General features: G+C 45.4%; 1 pseudogene; it reads right to left on the reverse strand.

Moving 5' to 3' along the window:
• Window positions 1–6,287: 6,287 nt before the first annotated feature.
• LOC135911658 (uncharacterized) lies at window positions 6,288–10,075 on the reverse strand (annotated as a pseudogene).
• Window positions 10,076–13,699: the final 3,624 nt, after the last annotated feature.

Consider the following 13,699-nt stretch of genomic DNA (forward strand, 5'->3'; position numbering starts at 1 on the left):
ACACACTCGACAAACTTTTTTCGGTGATGCTTTCTGCACTTATCGGAAGGGACGGCATTTGGATCCGTCAGCCTGCAAAGCCTGCCGAGCTTGTCGGGAGCAGAAAAAACAAGTCTTACATTCGCTCTTTGGGCAATCTTTTTCAAGTTGTGGGATATCCCGTGCATGTAAGGTATGACACTAACTTTAGGGCGTGTGATTTATCCAGTGATTTATCTTGCAGTGTATCGCGACCTTCAGCGCCAAACATGAGTTGCAATACATAACCATGGGGAAGCGCGGGGGTACGTTGTGGTTTGTTGCCAGCACCCAGTGTGTCTGTACTTTTGGTAAGTGTCAGAAGCGTACTTAATAAGCGTGACTCACTTGAATCAGTTGTTGACACGTGCAATTCAGCTATCATTGCGCTCACTGAAACCTGGCTTTACCCAAACATTACCGATAACAAAATATTTCATGACGCATCTAACTACAGCATTTATCGCTGGGACCGTAAATCACGTGTAGGAGGAGGTGCTATGTTGGCTATCTCGGGAGATATTCTGTCTTCCTATATTCCTGGTCAAACTAATCTAGAAACTGTATGCGCGCACACTTATATCTCTCATAAAAGCTTTGTATTTGGGGTTTGCTATCGTCCGCCCAATAATTGCTCAAATTTTGCTGCCCATTTACATGCCATTCATACCATTAGTGCACGTCGACCTAACGCTTTCATTTTTGTCCTGTTAAACTGCAACTATCCCGACATTTCCTGGTCTTCTGTTCCGCCTGTTTTCAAACCGTTTTCATCAGAAAGCTTTGAATTTGAAATCTTTGCACGGTATTTTCTCTTTCTCAGCTTGTCTCTCAACCTACTAGGCTATCACACAATACGGCAAATACGTTTGAAGTTATACTAACGAACTATCCTCATATGACCTGAATTATCATATCTGCCAGGCATTAGCGATCATTTAACGCTCTGTTTGAAGTAAAATATTGTCAGTCAATAAACCGGACAGTCGAAATCTCCCTTCGTAATTGCAGCAAAGCCAACTTTGAAGCTATTAGTAACGAACTGTCTACGTTTCTTAACATTTTCTTAGATGATATTGAAAGCCGTACTACCGAAAATAACCGGAATATGTTTACAACAAAAGTACATGAACTAATTCACAGGCACGTACCTATGCGCACTATTTCATTGCATTCAAAAGCACTTTGATATAACTCGCATTTAAAACGACTTCGTAACAAAAAAAAAGCGGCTCTGTCACTCTGCCAAGCATTATCCGTCCGAGCAGCCGTGGGATGTATATGTGAAAGCGAATAATGCTTATGTCTCCGCACTGAAATGTTCTCGTAATAATTTCCTACAAAATACTGTGCTAACTATGTTCCACAATGATCCAAAAATTTTGCCGAACCGTTCACCCTGACCATAACGCCGAAATCACGCTACTTGACTCTTATGGTGATGCAATTCCAGTTGGTGACTGGTCTGTGGTGTTAAATGATGTATTTTGCCGTAATTTCGTTACAACCTCATCTACAGCATTTCCCAGCGTGCCATGTTTTGATTCTCTGACAATGGATCCAGTAACTATTCAGCCCCTTGGCATCGAAAAAATTATCGAATCATTGAAAGTGTCCTCAAGCCCAGGAATGGCATTTATCAATGCTAAATTCTTAAGAAGTAACAAAATATATTATAGTATTATGCTATCCAAAATATTTCAAAAATCAATTGATGAATCCACACTGCCATCCGACTGGAAAGTCGGAAAGGCGGTTCCAGTTAATAAATCTGGAAGTAAAAATTCACCCCTAAACTACCGCCCGATTTAACTAACTAGCATCCCGTGTAAAATTCTCGATCAAGTCCTTTACACAAGCAATGTTAATTTCCTTGATGCCTACTCACTCTTTTCAAAGGCGCAACATAGTTTCTGCCGACTTCTTTCCTGCGAAACACAGTTGGCTTCCTTTACACAAAAACTACATACAATTCTAGATCCTCGTTCTATAGCTGACTGTGCCTTCCTAGATTTCGCAAAAGCTTTTCAAAAGTTTGCCACAGTTTACTTCTCTTTAACTTAACCAAATTGAACATGGATAGGAAACTTCTCTCTTGGATCAAATATTTTCTAACCGCACGCTTACAATTCGTGTCTGCTAACACTTTCATTCCCTGTTGAGGCCCGTTCATTCTGGCGTGCGTCAAGTTTCAGTGACCGGCCCTCTGCTGTTTGTCATTTATATTAATAACTTGCCGCAATGCGTGACCTCTAACATTCACTTATTCGCCGACGATTGCGTAGTCTTCCGAGAAATTATTGACCAAAGTGATGTTACGATCCTTCAAAACGATATCAACTGTATATCTAACTGGTGTAAAGTCTGGCTAACGGAACTTAACGCAACAAAGTTTACGTATCTCCCGTACAACGTTTTGCCCAACTTCCTACTTGCTCGAGTATTCCGCTCTCAAATCCGTAATATCATATTGCTACTTAGGCGTCCACATAACTTCCTCTCTTTCTTGGTCTTAATTCTTATTAGCAAAAGAATCAGCAATGCAAACCACTCGTTAGGTTACCTCCGGTGCAATTTTTATTCTGCTCCTGTTTCTTTGAAACTCCTCCTTTACAAATCTTTAGTGCGAAGTAAACTTGAATGTGCCTCTTCCATCTGGGACCCCAGCACTGCTACATTAACCTCTGCCCTCTAGCTTGACCAAAATAACTCTGTCCGCTTTATTCTAGGAAACTACAGTATCACTTTAATGAAAGAGTTCCTACAGCTTGCGTCACTCGCCTGTCAGCGTAAGTTTTCTCGCCTATGACTCTTCCTCAAGATATACTACAGTCCCGCCCTATACAACGACCTTATTCTTCCTCCATCATGTATTTGCCCTCGTTTGGATCATGCACAAAAGGTGGGAATAATGTCGTGCTTAGTGCAAATATGTTATCAATAATTTGTGCCCCACACCTCACAGGACTGTAAGCACCTCCCGGGATCTCTCACGTCCACTGCTCACTATTCGCAGTTTCATAAAGTTTCAAACACAATTGTATTGCAATAGAATTACCCAAGTATGTTGTTCTATTTTTTATCGATCAATTGCTTGAATTTTTGCTGCTTCCCGCTGCTATCTGATCTTTTTAGCTAACATTGTATTAACAGAACAAAAATCAGTATTGTGTCTTTTTTCCCGTATGTTCCACTCCCATCTGTAATGCCTCTGGCCCTGAGGGTAAATACTAATAAATAAATAAGTACTAATAAATAAGTAAATACATAAATAACTAAATAAATAAATAAATAGACCTCCCGTCTTCCTCCTATGATCGCACCCGAAATGAGGCGTGTTAGAAAAGGGTTCACGATATGGCAATGGAAATGTAGAAGTTACGGAAAAGAAAGTCAGTTTTGCAGCAGTATTGAAAAGACAAGGATACACCAGACGTCATAATTCTGCAGGAAACACACGAGATTGCATAGCTAACAGAGTAAAGATCTTTTGGCTATGCGGAAGGGGAGACCAGGGGATTAACCACACTAGTAAAAATGAAGAAAACTTGCGCACAACCCAGTACAGGCATAAAACACATTGACGATCTTCTATTGGAACTGATCCCTCAAAGAAGACAGGACGTAGCTTATTTATTCTCAACATTTATAGCAACCCCACGCTCCATAAACACAAATGAAAGAACCTATTCCAGAAAACACTCAAACTTGCTGGAGAAAATCTGGTAGTTATAGGAGGAGACTGTATAGCCCCACATACCCCCCCCCCCCCCGTGGGGATATTTGCATACCAGATCAAAAGGAACGGACTTATGGAACGACTCGCAAGAATTAGGCCTCACGCTCGTCACAGACCCGCCACACCAACCAGAGTAGGCCCGGCGCTAAACAGGGACACAACTCCAGAGCTAACCTTTACGAAAATATTGAAAAGGCGACGTGGTACAACACACTGGAAGATTTGGGCAGCGACCACCGCATATCGGAGTTACACGTCAGAGAAGAGCCTAATAGACCCAAGGAACGACAGATCAAATTAGTAGACTGGGAGCTATTTCGTAGAACGCGAGAGACGACACAGCATCGATCAATCGCAGAAATAGAACAATGGATTAAGAAGCTCAGTGATGATGTCAACGCTGCCACAAAAAAAGCACTACCTGAATCTAACTTGGAGAAATGCGACAGCAGACTTCTCCACATGTGGGAAGCTAAGCAGTCGCTTCTGAATAGACTTAGCGATCAGAAGCACAACCGAAAGTTAAGAAAGCGCATAGCGCTCCTCAACAAAAAATAGAAGAACATTCTAAGCAATTGACCAAACTAAAATGGGACGAGATATTTCATTCCATGGATGGACAATTAGGCACCGGCCAAACCTTGCACATGCTCAGGTTGCTGCTTGACCATGAGAATAACAAGAAAAACCACATGCGAGCCAATAATAAGTTAACACACGCTTATGAGGGCACAGAAGAGGAATTTCTCAATGAACTAGAGCAGAAATACTAAACACAGGCACCCCCTTGCAGATTTCCTAGCTACAACGGGAATACAAACGTAAAATTATACAAGGAACTCACGGAGGCAGAAATCCGCGTGGCCATACAAAAGGTACACCAAACCAGCCCCAGGCCCTGACGGTACAACCAAAAAGACAATCGGGAACCCCAATGATGAATCGATCGCCAAACTACGAGAATACATAAACGAGTGTCGGGTAAATAGAGAAGTGCCAGCTCAATGGAAGAAAGCGACGATAACGGTTATTCCAAAACCTTGTAAGAAGCTTGAGATCGACAACCTCAGACCAATCTCCTTAACATCCTGCGTCAGAAAATTATTTGAACGTGTAATTTTAAACAGAGTAGATAACTTCTTAGGGGATAATAACATATACCCAGATACAATGACAGGATTTCGCAAAAACCATTCGACACAAGATGCGATGTTTCAACTTAAGCGTCAGATAATATATTATAAAACGCGATCTACAAGGGCCATCTTGGGCCTTGATCTTAAAAAGACTTTTGATAATGCCAACCACGTAACCATATTTGAAAACATCGAACGAATAGGATAGGGCAACGGACGTATATCTATTTCAAGAGCTTCCTATAAGATAGGAAAGCAGTCTTCTCCGTCGGAGGGCTCACGTCGCCCGAGATCGACATAGGGGTGGGGGGCGGCACACCGCAAGGCGCTGTCATCTCGCCGAAGCTGTTTAATTTCTCTTGATGGGACTCCCTGAAAAAATAAATCGCATTGAATCCCAGAATCACACAATCTACGCAGACGATATTACTACCTGGACCCGTGATGGCAGCGATGGATCAATAGAACGACTCCAGACTGCAATTAACACAGTAGAGGAACACCTCATAGTAACAGGCCTCACATGCTCTGCAAAGAAATGTGAACTTCTCTTGTACCGCCCCACACTTAGGGGAAGTCCTTCCAAAGGATACGACCGAAACTAGGCTCATGAAGAAATCAAGCTACACACCAAGAACGGGCCGAATATCCCAATAGTCAACCAGGTCAAGGTGCTGGGTCTAGTAATGGAGAACAAAGGCACAAATGGGGAAACCATAAAGAAGTTAGACACAAAGGTGACAAACATCATGATAATATTCAAACGAATCACAAACAGGCACAAAGGTATGAAGGAAAAAAAAATCATACGGCTGATACAATCATTCATAATCAGTCAGATCACATACATAGCAGCCTTCCACAATTGGTTTGCAACTGAAAAGACTAAAATTAACAACCTCATAAAAAAGGCATACAAACTAGCACTAGGGATTCCCATCAGTACGAGCACGGATCTCGTGCTAATGTTAGGACTCCACAACACGCTGGACGAACTAATAGAAGCACAAGAAACATCTCAGACAGAACGACTAACCAAAACCAAAACAGGACGGCATATACTAAGCAAACTAAGAAATAATTAACACAATCTATGCGGGCAAAAGAGGAAGATAACGAGATAAATTCTTGACAAACTCCTAGTACAAAATGTACCCAAGTACATGCATCCAGGTTACAACGACGGCAGCCGCAAGAGCCGAGCAGAGAAAATGATCCGAAACTTTGGGTCAGACGACAGAACAACCATCGTAGATGTGGCTGAATACCCACATAGATATGGCTACGTAGCAGTAATCGTAGACCACACCCTGTATCGAGCGTAATGCACACGGTCGTGGCTACAAGAAGAATGCTTTATTGATAAGAAGGGGAACGTATTTATAGCTGCGCTGCTCTCTTCGTTTGCGCAGTGTTGCTATCTTGGTTGGCCGTTGCATCCTCCTTTCTTCGAAGAATGGAAACAGTCAACACTCCTAGGTTGTTTCAGTCTGCCGGAATCCGTGCGTGTAGGCCAGGCGATCTGGTGGTCTTCGCGGCCTGGTAGATCGCCTTAGTGAATCTGGGATGTTAGGTGGGCCGAATGTGCCTGCTGGTGGTCGATCCGGTGCGGCCTGCGAAGGTTCAGGCGGCTGCTGCGAGGCTGCGCTCGAAGATGAGTCAGGGGTGTCGTCGCAGTCGTCCGCCTGGTAATGGATGGCTCGATGGAACGCTTCTGATGTTTTGCGAAGGTGCTGTCTATTTCGACGGAAAACCCGGCCATCCTCTGTCAGAACAGTGTACGACCTTGGGGCCACGAGATCTTGGACTTGCGCCTTGATTTCCCATCTACCATTTCCGAGGATGCGGACGACGTCTCCCTTCTGTAGTGGAGTTTGTGTTCTTCCTGTGGTCCTTGCTTGGACATGTTTTTGGACGGGACCTGATGATGACGCTGAAAAATCTGGAAGTAGCGTTCTGAGACTTCGTCCAATTAGTAGTTCCGATGGTGATCGGCCATCCTCGAGAGGACACACCCTGTAATTGAGAAGGCCCAAATAGAAGTCCTCTTTCTTGCTCTCAGTCTTGCCAAGAAGCCGCTTGACCACTTGTACGCCCTTCTCGGCGAGTCCATTGGACCTGGGAAAATAGGGACTGGAAATCGTATGCACAAAGTCATAACGAGCCGCAAAATCTTCAAACTCTTTTGACGTGAACTGCGGGCCGCCATCACTGCAAACTTCTAGTGGTAATCCATGCCTTGCAAAGATCTGACGTAGTTTATGGATGACAGTCGTTGCAGAGGTATCCTTGAGATGCTCGACTTCTGGAAAATTAGAGTAGGCGTCATAGACAACTAAATAATGCTTTCCGGCGTGTTGAAAAAGATCTGTACCAACCCTCACCCATGGCATGTCTGGAACGGTGCGTTGGCACAGGGGCTCGTCACGCTGTCGATACGCAAACTTCTTGCAAACGTCACACCTGTCAATGAAGTGGGCAATATCTGTTGCCATTCCTGGCCAATACATCAACTTGCGAGCCCTAGATTTGCATTTTCCTAAGCCGAGATGCCCTTGGTGCACTCGTCGCAGCATCTCTGTTCGCATGCTTGCAGGTACGACTACTTTAGTTCCCTTGAGGAGTACTCCGTTGACAACAGAAAGTTCTTGTGCGAAGGACTTTAGCTCACCTTCCACAGGTATTGACGACTGCAGGCTGGAAATGATGTCTTGCGTCGTTGGATCACTGGCCGTTGCTGCCTGCAGACGAGATAGGGTGGCTGGTCCAACAACGGCAGTCAGAACGCCCACGGCATGAACTTCAACGTCCGTTGAGCCTTTTTCTGGTTGTTTCTGCGATGGGATTCGTGACAGGGTGTCGGCAACAACCAATTTGCTGCCTGGAACATACTGCAACTCAAACTCGTACTTCAGCACTCGAAGAAATAGTCGCTGCAGACGGGGTGGCATGTCACCTATTTCTTTCTTTGAAATAGCCAATAATGGGTTGTGGTCGGTTTCGATAACGACATGTCTTCCAATAACATAATCATTAAACTTTTCACAGCCGAATGTTATGCCCAGGGCCTCTTTTTCTATTTGGGCGTACCTTCGCTCTGTTTCTGTGAGTGCTCGCGATGCGTAGCCTACCGGGCGCCAGTCTTTTCCATGTTGTTGGAAAAGCACTGCTCCGAGTGCAAATGCTGACGCATCCGCCGACAGTTTCGTGGAAAGCTCGGGATTAAAGATAGCCAGGACGGGTGCTTCCGTAAGCATCTTTTTGAGCAGCACCCACTCACGCTCGTGAACATGCGTCCACTCGAAAAGTGTGTCGTTTCTAATCAGGCTGCGCAGGGCCTCAGTGTGGGCTGACAACTGTGGCAAGTATTTCCCGAAATATACCCGCCGTGGTTGCTCAGTGGCTATGGTGTTGGGCTGCTGAGCACGAGGTCGCGGGATCGAATCCCGGCCACGGCGGCCGCATTTCGATGGGGGCGAAATGCGAAAACACCCGTGTGCTTAGATTTAGGTGCACGTTAAAGAACCCCAGGTGGTCCAAATTTCCGGAGTCCTCCACTACGGCGTGCCTCATAATCAAAAAGTGGTTTTGGCACGTAAAAACCCCAAATATTATTAAATAATTATTTCCCGAAATAGTTCACGGTGCCAAGCAAGCGTTGAACGTCTTTCTTGGTCGTTGGCGGAGGGTGGTTTAAAAGGCACCTTATCAGGCCGGGATTTGGCTCAATACCTTTGGAACTAATCTTATCACCCAAGAAGCTGATTTCAGTACGTCCAAAAATGCACTTTTCTGCATTCAAAGTTAGGCCCTCTGCCTGTGCCCTTTCCAGCGCTTTGTACAGGCGTTCATCGTGCTCCTTTCGCGTAGAACCCCACACTAGCACATCGTCAATCTATACACGTGTTCCCGGGAGGTCGTCGAATATCTGGCTCATTGTACGCTGGAAAACTTCGGGCGCAGATGCAATACCGAATGGCAGTCTGAGATACCGATACCGACCAAACGGTGAACTGAATGTGCAGATTTCTGATGTTTTTTTGTCGAGGGGAATTTGATGGAACCCACTGTTTGCATCGAGTCTGCTGAAATACTTTGCATGCGCTAGATCACCTTCGATTTCCTCCCGGCATGGCAACTGGAAGTGCTCTCTCTTCACCGCCTTATTAATTGCCCGCGGGTCCATGCATACTCTTAAGTCTCCATTTTTCTTCCTCACGATAACCAAGGGACTTACCCAGTCTGACGGTTCTTCCACCTTCTCGATGATGTTCGCAGCATTCATCCGGTCAAGTTCTTTCTTAAGCGGCTTCTTGAGGGCGTAAGGCACACGCCAGGTTGGCTGAACCACAGGGACGGCGTCCTTCCGGAGCACCATTTTGTACTCGCGCCGCGTCCTGCCTATGCCCGTGAACAGCCTTGGGAATGCCTGCTTTAGGCTTCCGTATGTCTCGCTGCTGTCCACCGAGTTCACCCTGTTGACCAGACCAAGTTGCTCACTTGCCCCGAGGCCCAGAATAGCTTGCTTGTTCTTTACTATGAAGAACTCAAGCAGTACACGCCGTTCTCCTAACTGCACGGCGAGGCGAACTTTTCCGCTGTGCGGTATTTCGCCGCCCCCGTAATGGCGCAGGATGCTCCTCGTGGGGTACGGCTGCTGTCTAGTTCCGAGCCTTTTGAACAGCGAACGCGGCAACAAGTTAGCCTGTGCTCCCGTGTCGACCTTAAGCTGCACATCAGTTCCTTCAATGCTCGTTGTTACAATCCAGTCGCGACTTTCGGGACCGCGCTTCCTTTCCGTCGTCCTGATCTCCAGAACGTCGAAGTCATTGTCACTCTCCGCTCCTTCGACCACGTCATCAACGGCTGCTCGCTTGCTCGTACAGCAGGCGGCAAAGTGATTAGGCTTCGTGCACTTGTTGCATGTTTTGCCGTACGCCGGACACTTCCTTGGCGCATGCGAGAAGTTGCAATACCGGCATTTTTAGCGTCCATGTTTAGCTTGCGTTCGTAATACAGGTTCAATCTTGTTTTCCTCCGTCCACGCCCTATTTTGCGATTCGGCAAGTTCCTCAGCTTTGCAGCATTCCACCGCTGTGGCATGGGTCAGGTCTTTCTTTCGAAGAAGCTTTTCTCGCAGGGAAGAGCTGCAAATGCCATAGACAATTTGATCCCGCAGCATGGAACTTCGTAAATCCCCGAAGTTGCACGTTCTTGCTTTTAGTTGCAGATCCCGAAAGAACTGTTCGAATGGCTCTCCGTGTGCCTGACGACGCGAGCGAAACACATATCGCTCATAGGTTTCATTACACTTAGGCAAGCAGTAATTTTCAAATGCTTTAACCAAAACGTCGTAGTCTTTAGCTTCCTCTGGTGATAGGTTCAGAGTATTAAACACGTCAACTGCTTCTTGACCCGCAACATGCAAAAAAATTGCAGCTTTCTGCTCCTTACTGCGTGGCTTCGTGGGCTCAGTTGCTATCAGGTACAGCTCGATGCGTTGCTTGAATGTCTGCCAGGACGCTGCAGCGTTGTCGCCCACTCGCAGTGGCTCAGGCGGGCGCAGGTCGGCCATGGTCCCGTGAGCGATCCCGCTTCTGACACCATGTATCGAGCGTAATGCACACGGTCGTGGCTACAAGAAGAATGCTTTATTGATAAGAAGGGGAACGTATTTATAGCTGCGCTGCTCTCTTCGTTTGCGCAGTGTTGCTATCTTGGTTGGCCGTTGCACACCCAAAAACCCCTTACAAGCATTTCAGTTAATACCAAACATTCCAAGACAGCGGAGGAGGTAGCCATTGCACTAGCATTGGTCTCCACGAATGCTCAATACATCATTAGCGATTCTCAAGCGGTCATTAGAAATTATGTAAAAGGTAGGATCTCTCCGGAGGCATGGCACATCATCAGAGTAAATGAAGCAAAATTCTCCAAAGCAGAGATGAATGGCAGGCAATGGCTCTGGTTCACAGCGCATACGACTCTAGGCATTCTTGCAATCAACCTGAACGAGGTGCCAGACCGCAAAGCCAGAGATCTTACTCGCCGAGCTGAGCAAAGAGTGATTTCCATCGGCCAGGAGAACGCGGAGGAGGTCTGGAGAGAAAAAGATAGATTAGCAAGATTTAGCGATATTACCAAATTCTATCAAAATCTGAAGCGAGTATTACCACCGCCTCACACTAAACTAAACAGAGCTGAGTCCGTTACATGGATGCGATTACAAGCAGAAACTTATACGAGTCCCGTGCAGCTAAAAACTTTCTACCCTGATATATACGAGAGCGATATGTGCAAGCTATGCAAGTCTGTTAGAGCGCCCCTTCAGCACATGTTGTGGGGATGTGAAATATACCATGATATAATGGCAGTCTCCCCGGAAAATCCTGAGGCGCGGTGTTCAGCCGTGCTGCTCAGCTCAGAACTCCAAGACCAACTTTGGGCCGTCCAGCGAGCCAAAGACGCCGCACGGGAGCAGCAGTTCCCAGTGGCCATTAGGCGGCCCCAGGCCCGCACCTCCAAATCGCCGGATTCCAAATAAAGTTATCACATCACACACTTTACCTGATACCACGTTCAGCTACAGATGTATGTCAGGCAAAAATGTGGAACGCTTTCGCGCACTTGTTTTGCGCACAGACTGGTCTTCTCTTTATAAAAATTAAGATGCTAGTGAAGCGGACGACGAATTTCTGTCCATATTCAGTTGCCTATACTATTTGTCTTTTCCGTTTAAAACAGGAAAGATAAAAAAAACGCATTAGAAAGCTGTGGGTGCAGCCAGAGCATGTTAGAATAATTAAAAACATAGGACGTTGAATAAATTTATGCTTACGCGTCAGCAAAGTGATCTTGTTGTACTGAGCAAGTTTAGGAATATACTACATGAAGAACTGCGATAAGCTAAAGCACTCTATTACAAGAGCCTTCTTGCAGCCGTGCAGAGAAAAAATCCAGAAAAGACTTGGACAATTATCAATGATTCAATCAGACAGAGAAACGTGAATCGCAGTTTGCATGACATAACCGCGAACAACAAAAAGGTGTCGGGCGTCCTTTTAACCGAGTGTTTCAATAAACAGTTTGGCCCAAACAATGAAACGTTCCTTTCCTTCGAGCGCTTCCTAACCTTACGTGACGCTTCCTTACAACGAAAGACCGATGTAGGGAGCAAGCATACTCTGAAAGCTCCCTTCACCCGTCCTCACGTGAGGAGCGGTTGCCGCATGCCTGGGTTCCAGATTATCTCTCAAAAGCTTTACGTGAACACCATTATTCAATAACCGGCGTCGTGCAACGCCTAGCAACTCCTACCAACGCTTTCATGCTGCACGCGTGACTGAAACGAACATGCCTGGTAAGACGTACCGTGCTCGCGCTTCTCCACAGGTGGGCAACAGCGCGCATGCGCAAGCAAAGGTCCCGTGGTTAAGCAGTGAGGCGAAGCGCTCGTTCAGAGCGAGGAGTGGCGTAAGGACGCATGAAGGTAGCTTTGGAGCTACCTTATGCTGAGGAAGCACTAAGGAAGCCTTCACCGAGGGCCCGTCAGTAAGGAAGCTTTCAGAGTGACATAAGGTAGCCTCAACGCAATGAAGGCTACCTTACTGAAGTAAGGAAGATTTCATTGTTTGACTCTTTGTGAACATGATGGAACCATCAAAAAACGCCGTCCGTGGTACTACTGATAAGAAATGTATGCATAGCATTTTTCTCGAGCCCACTGACGATGCTGAAATTTGTGGTACATTGTTTTAGCTTAAAAAACAGCAATGCTGCTGATGCAGACGGCATTCAAATGAAACGTATAAAACGTCAAATCGATGTTATCGCAGTCCATCTCGCATTTGTGTTTAACCTTGTTATGGCATCTGCCCATTTTCCAACAAGTAAGAAGAAAGCACGGGTGTCAGTTATTTTCAAATCTGGAAACCGAAATGACCTCGGAAATTATAGGCCTATTTCCATTTTATCCGCTTTTTCTAAAGGTTTAGAAAAAACTAATTTCTGCTCGCATTAACGATTTCTTTGTGAAGAATGACATTCTTTCTGATTGTCAACATGGAGTCTGCCCGGGGAGGTCAACTGAAAGAGCTCTGTTACGGATACAAAAGCTAATAATTAATAATAATGATGCGGGAAAAGTAACATTGGGTACTTTTATTGACTATAGCAAGGCATTTGATGGTTTAAGTTACCAAATTTTACTAAGTAAACTAGAAGAATATGGTATCCGTGGCGTGGCAAATCAGTAGTTTCAATCTTATCTCTCTGGGCGGAAGCAATGCGTTGTTATGAAAAAATACTGCGGTTCCTATAGAGAAATTAACAGGCGTGCCCCAGAGTAGCGTTCTGGGCCCAATTTTGTTTAATATCTACGTAAACAATATTGCTGAAATAGTAAGTGACACATTCATTGCAATAAACGCTTACGATTCGAACCTGTTTGTCTCTGGCGATGATCTTGATGATCTGTTACACAGATCTCGCAGTATCCTTGCAAATTTGTCGAGTTGGTCTCGTGGTAACGCTCTAACAATTAAGTTCTTCAAATCAAAGGCCATATTATTCAAGACAAGAGGCAGGCAGTCTTATTTAAATCAAGTATTATTGTCGGATGGCACGCCCATCGAGATTATAACCAGTACAAAGTATTGGGCGTTATGCTTTCAGAAGATATGAACTGGACGTATTACATTGAACTAGTTATGAAATCATTGTCATCCGCCGTAGGTGCATTGTCCCGTTGCCATCATTTTTTTCAAGAGAAAGAAAAGTTGAAGATATATTAGGCCCTGTTTGAATC

The sequence above is a fragment of the Dermacentor albipictus genome, chromosome 1, assembly GCF_038994185.2.
Source record: "Dermacentor albipictus isolate Rhodes 1998 colony chromosome 1, USDA_Dalb.pri_finalv2, whole genome shotgun sequence".
NCBI lineage: Eukaryota > Metazoa > Arthropoda > Arachnida > Ixodida > Ixodidae > Dermacentor > Dermacentor albipictus.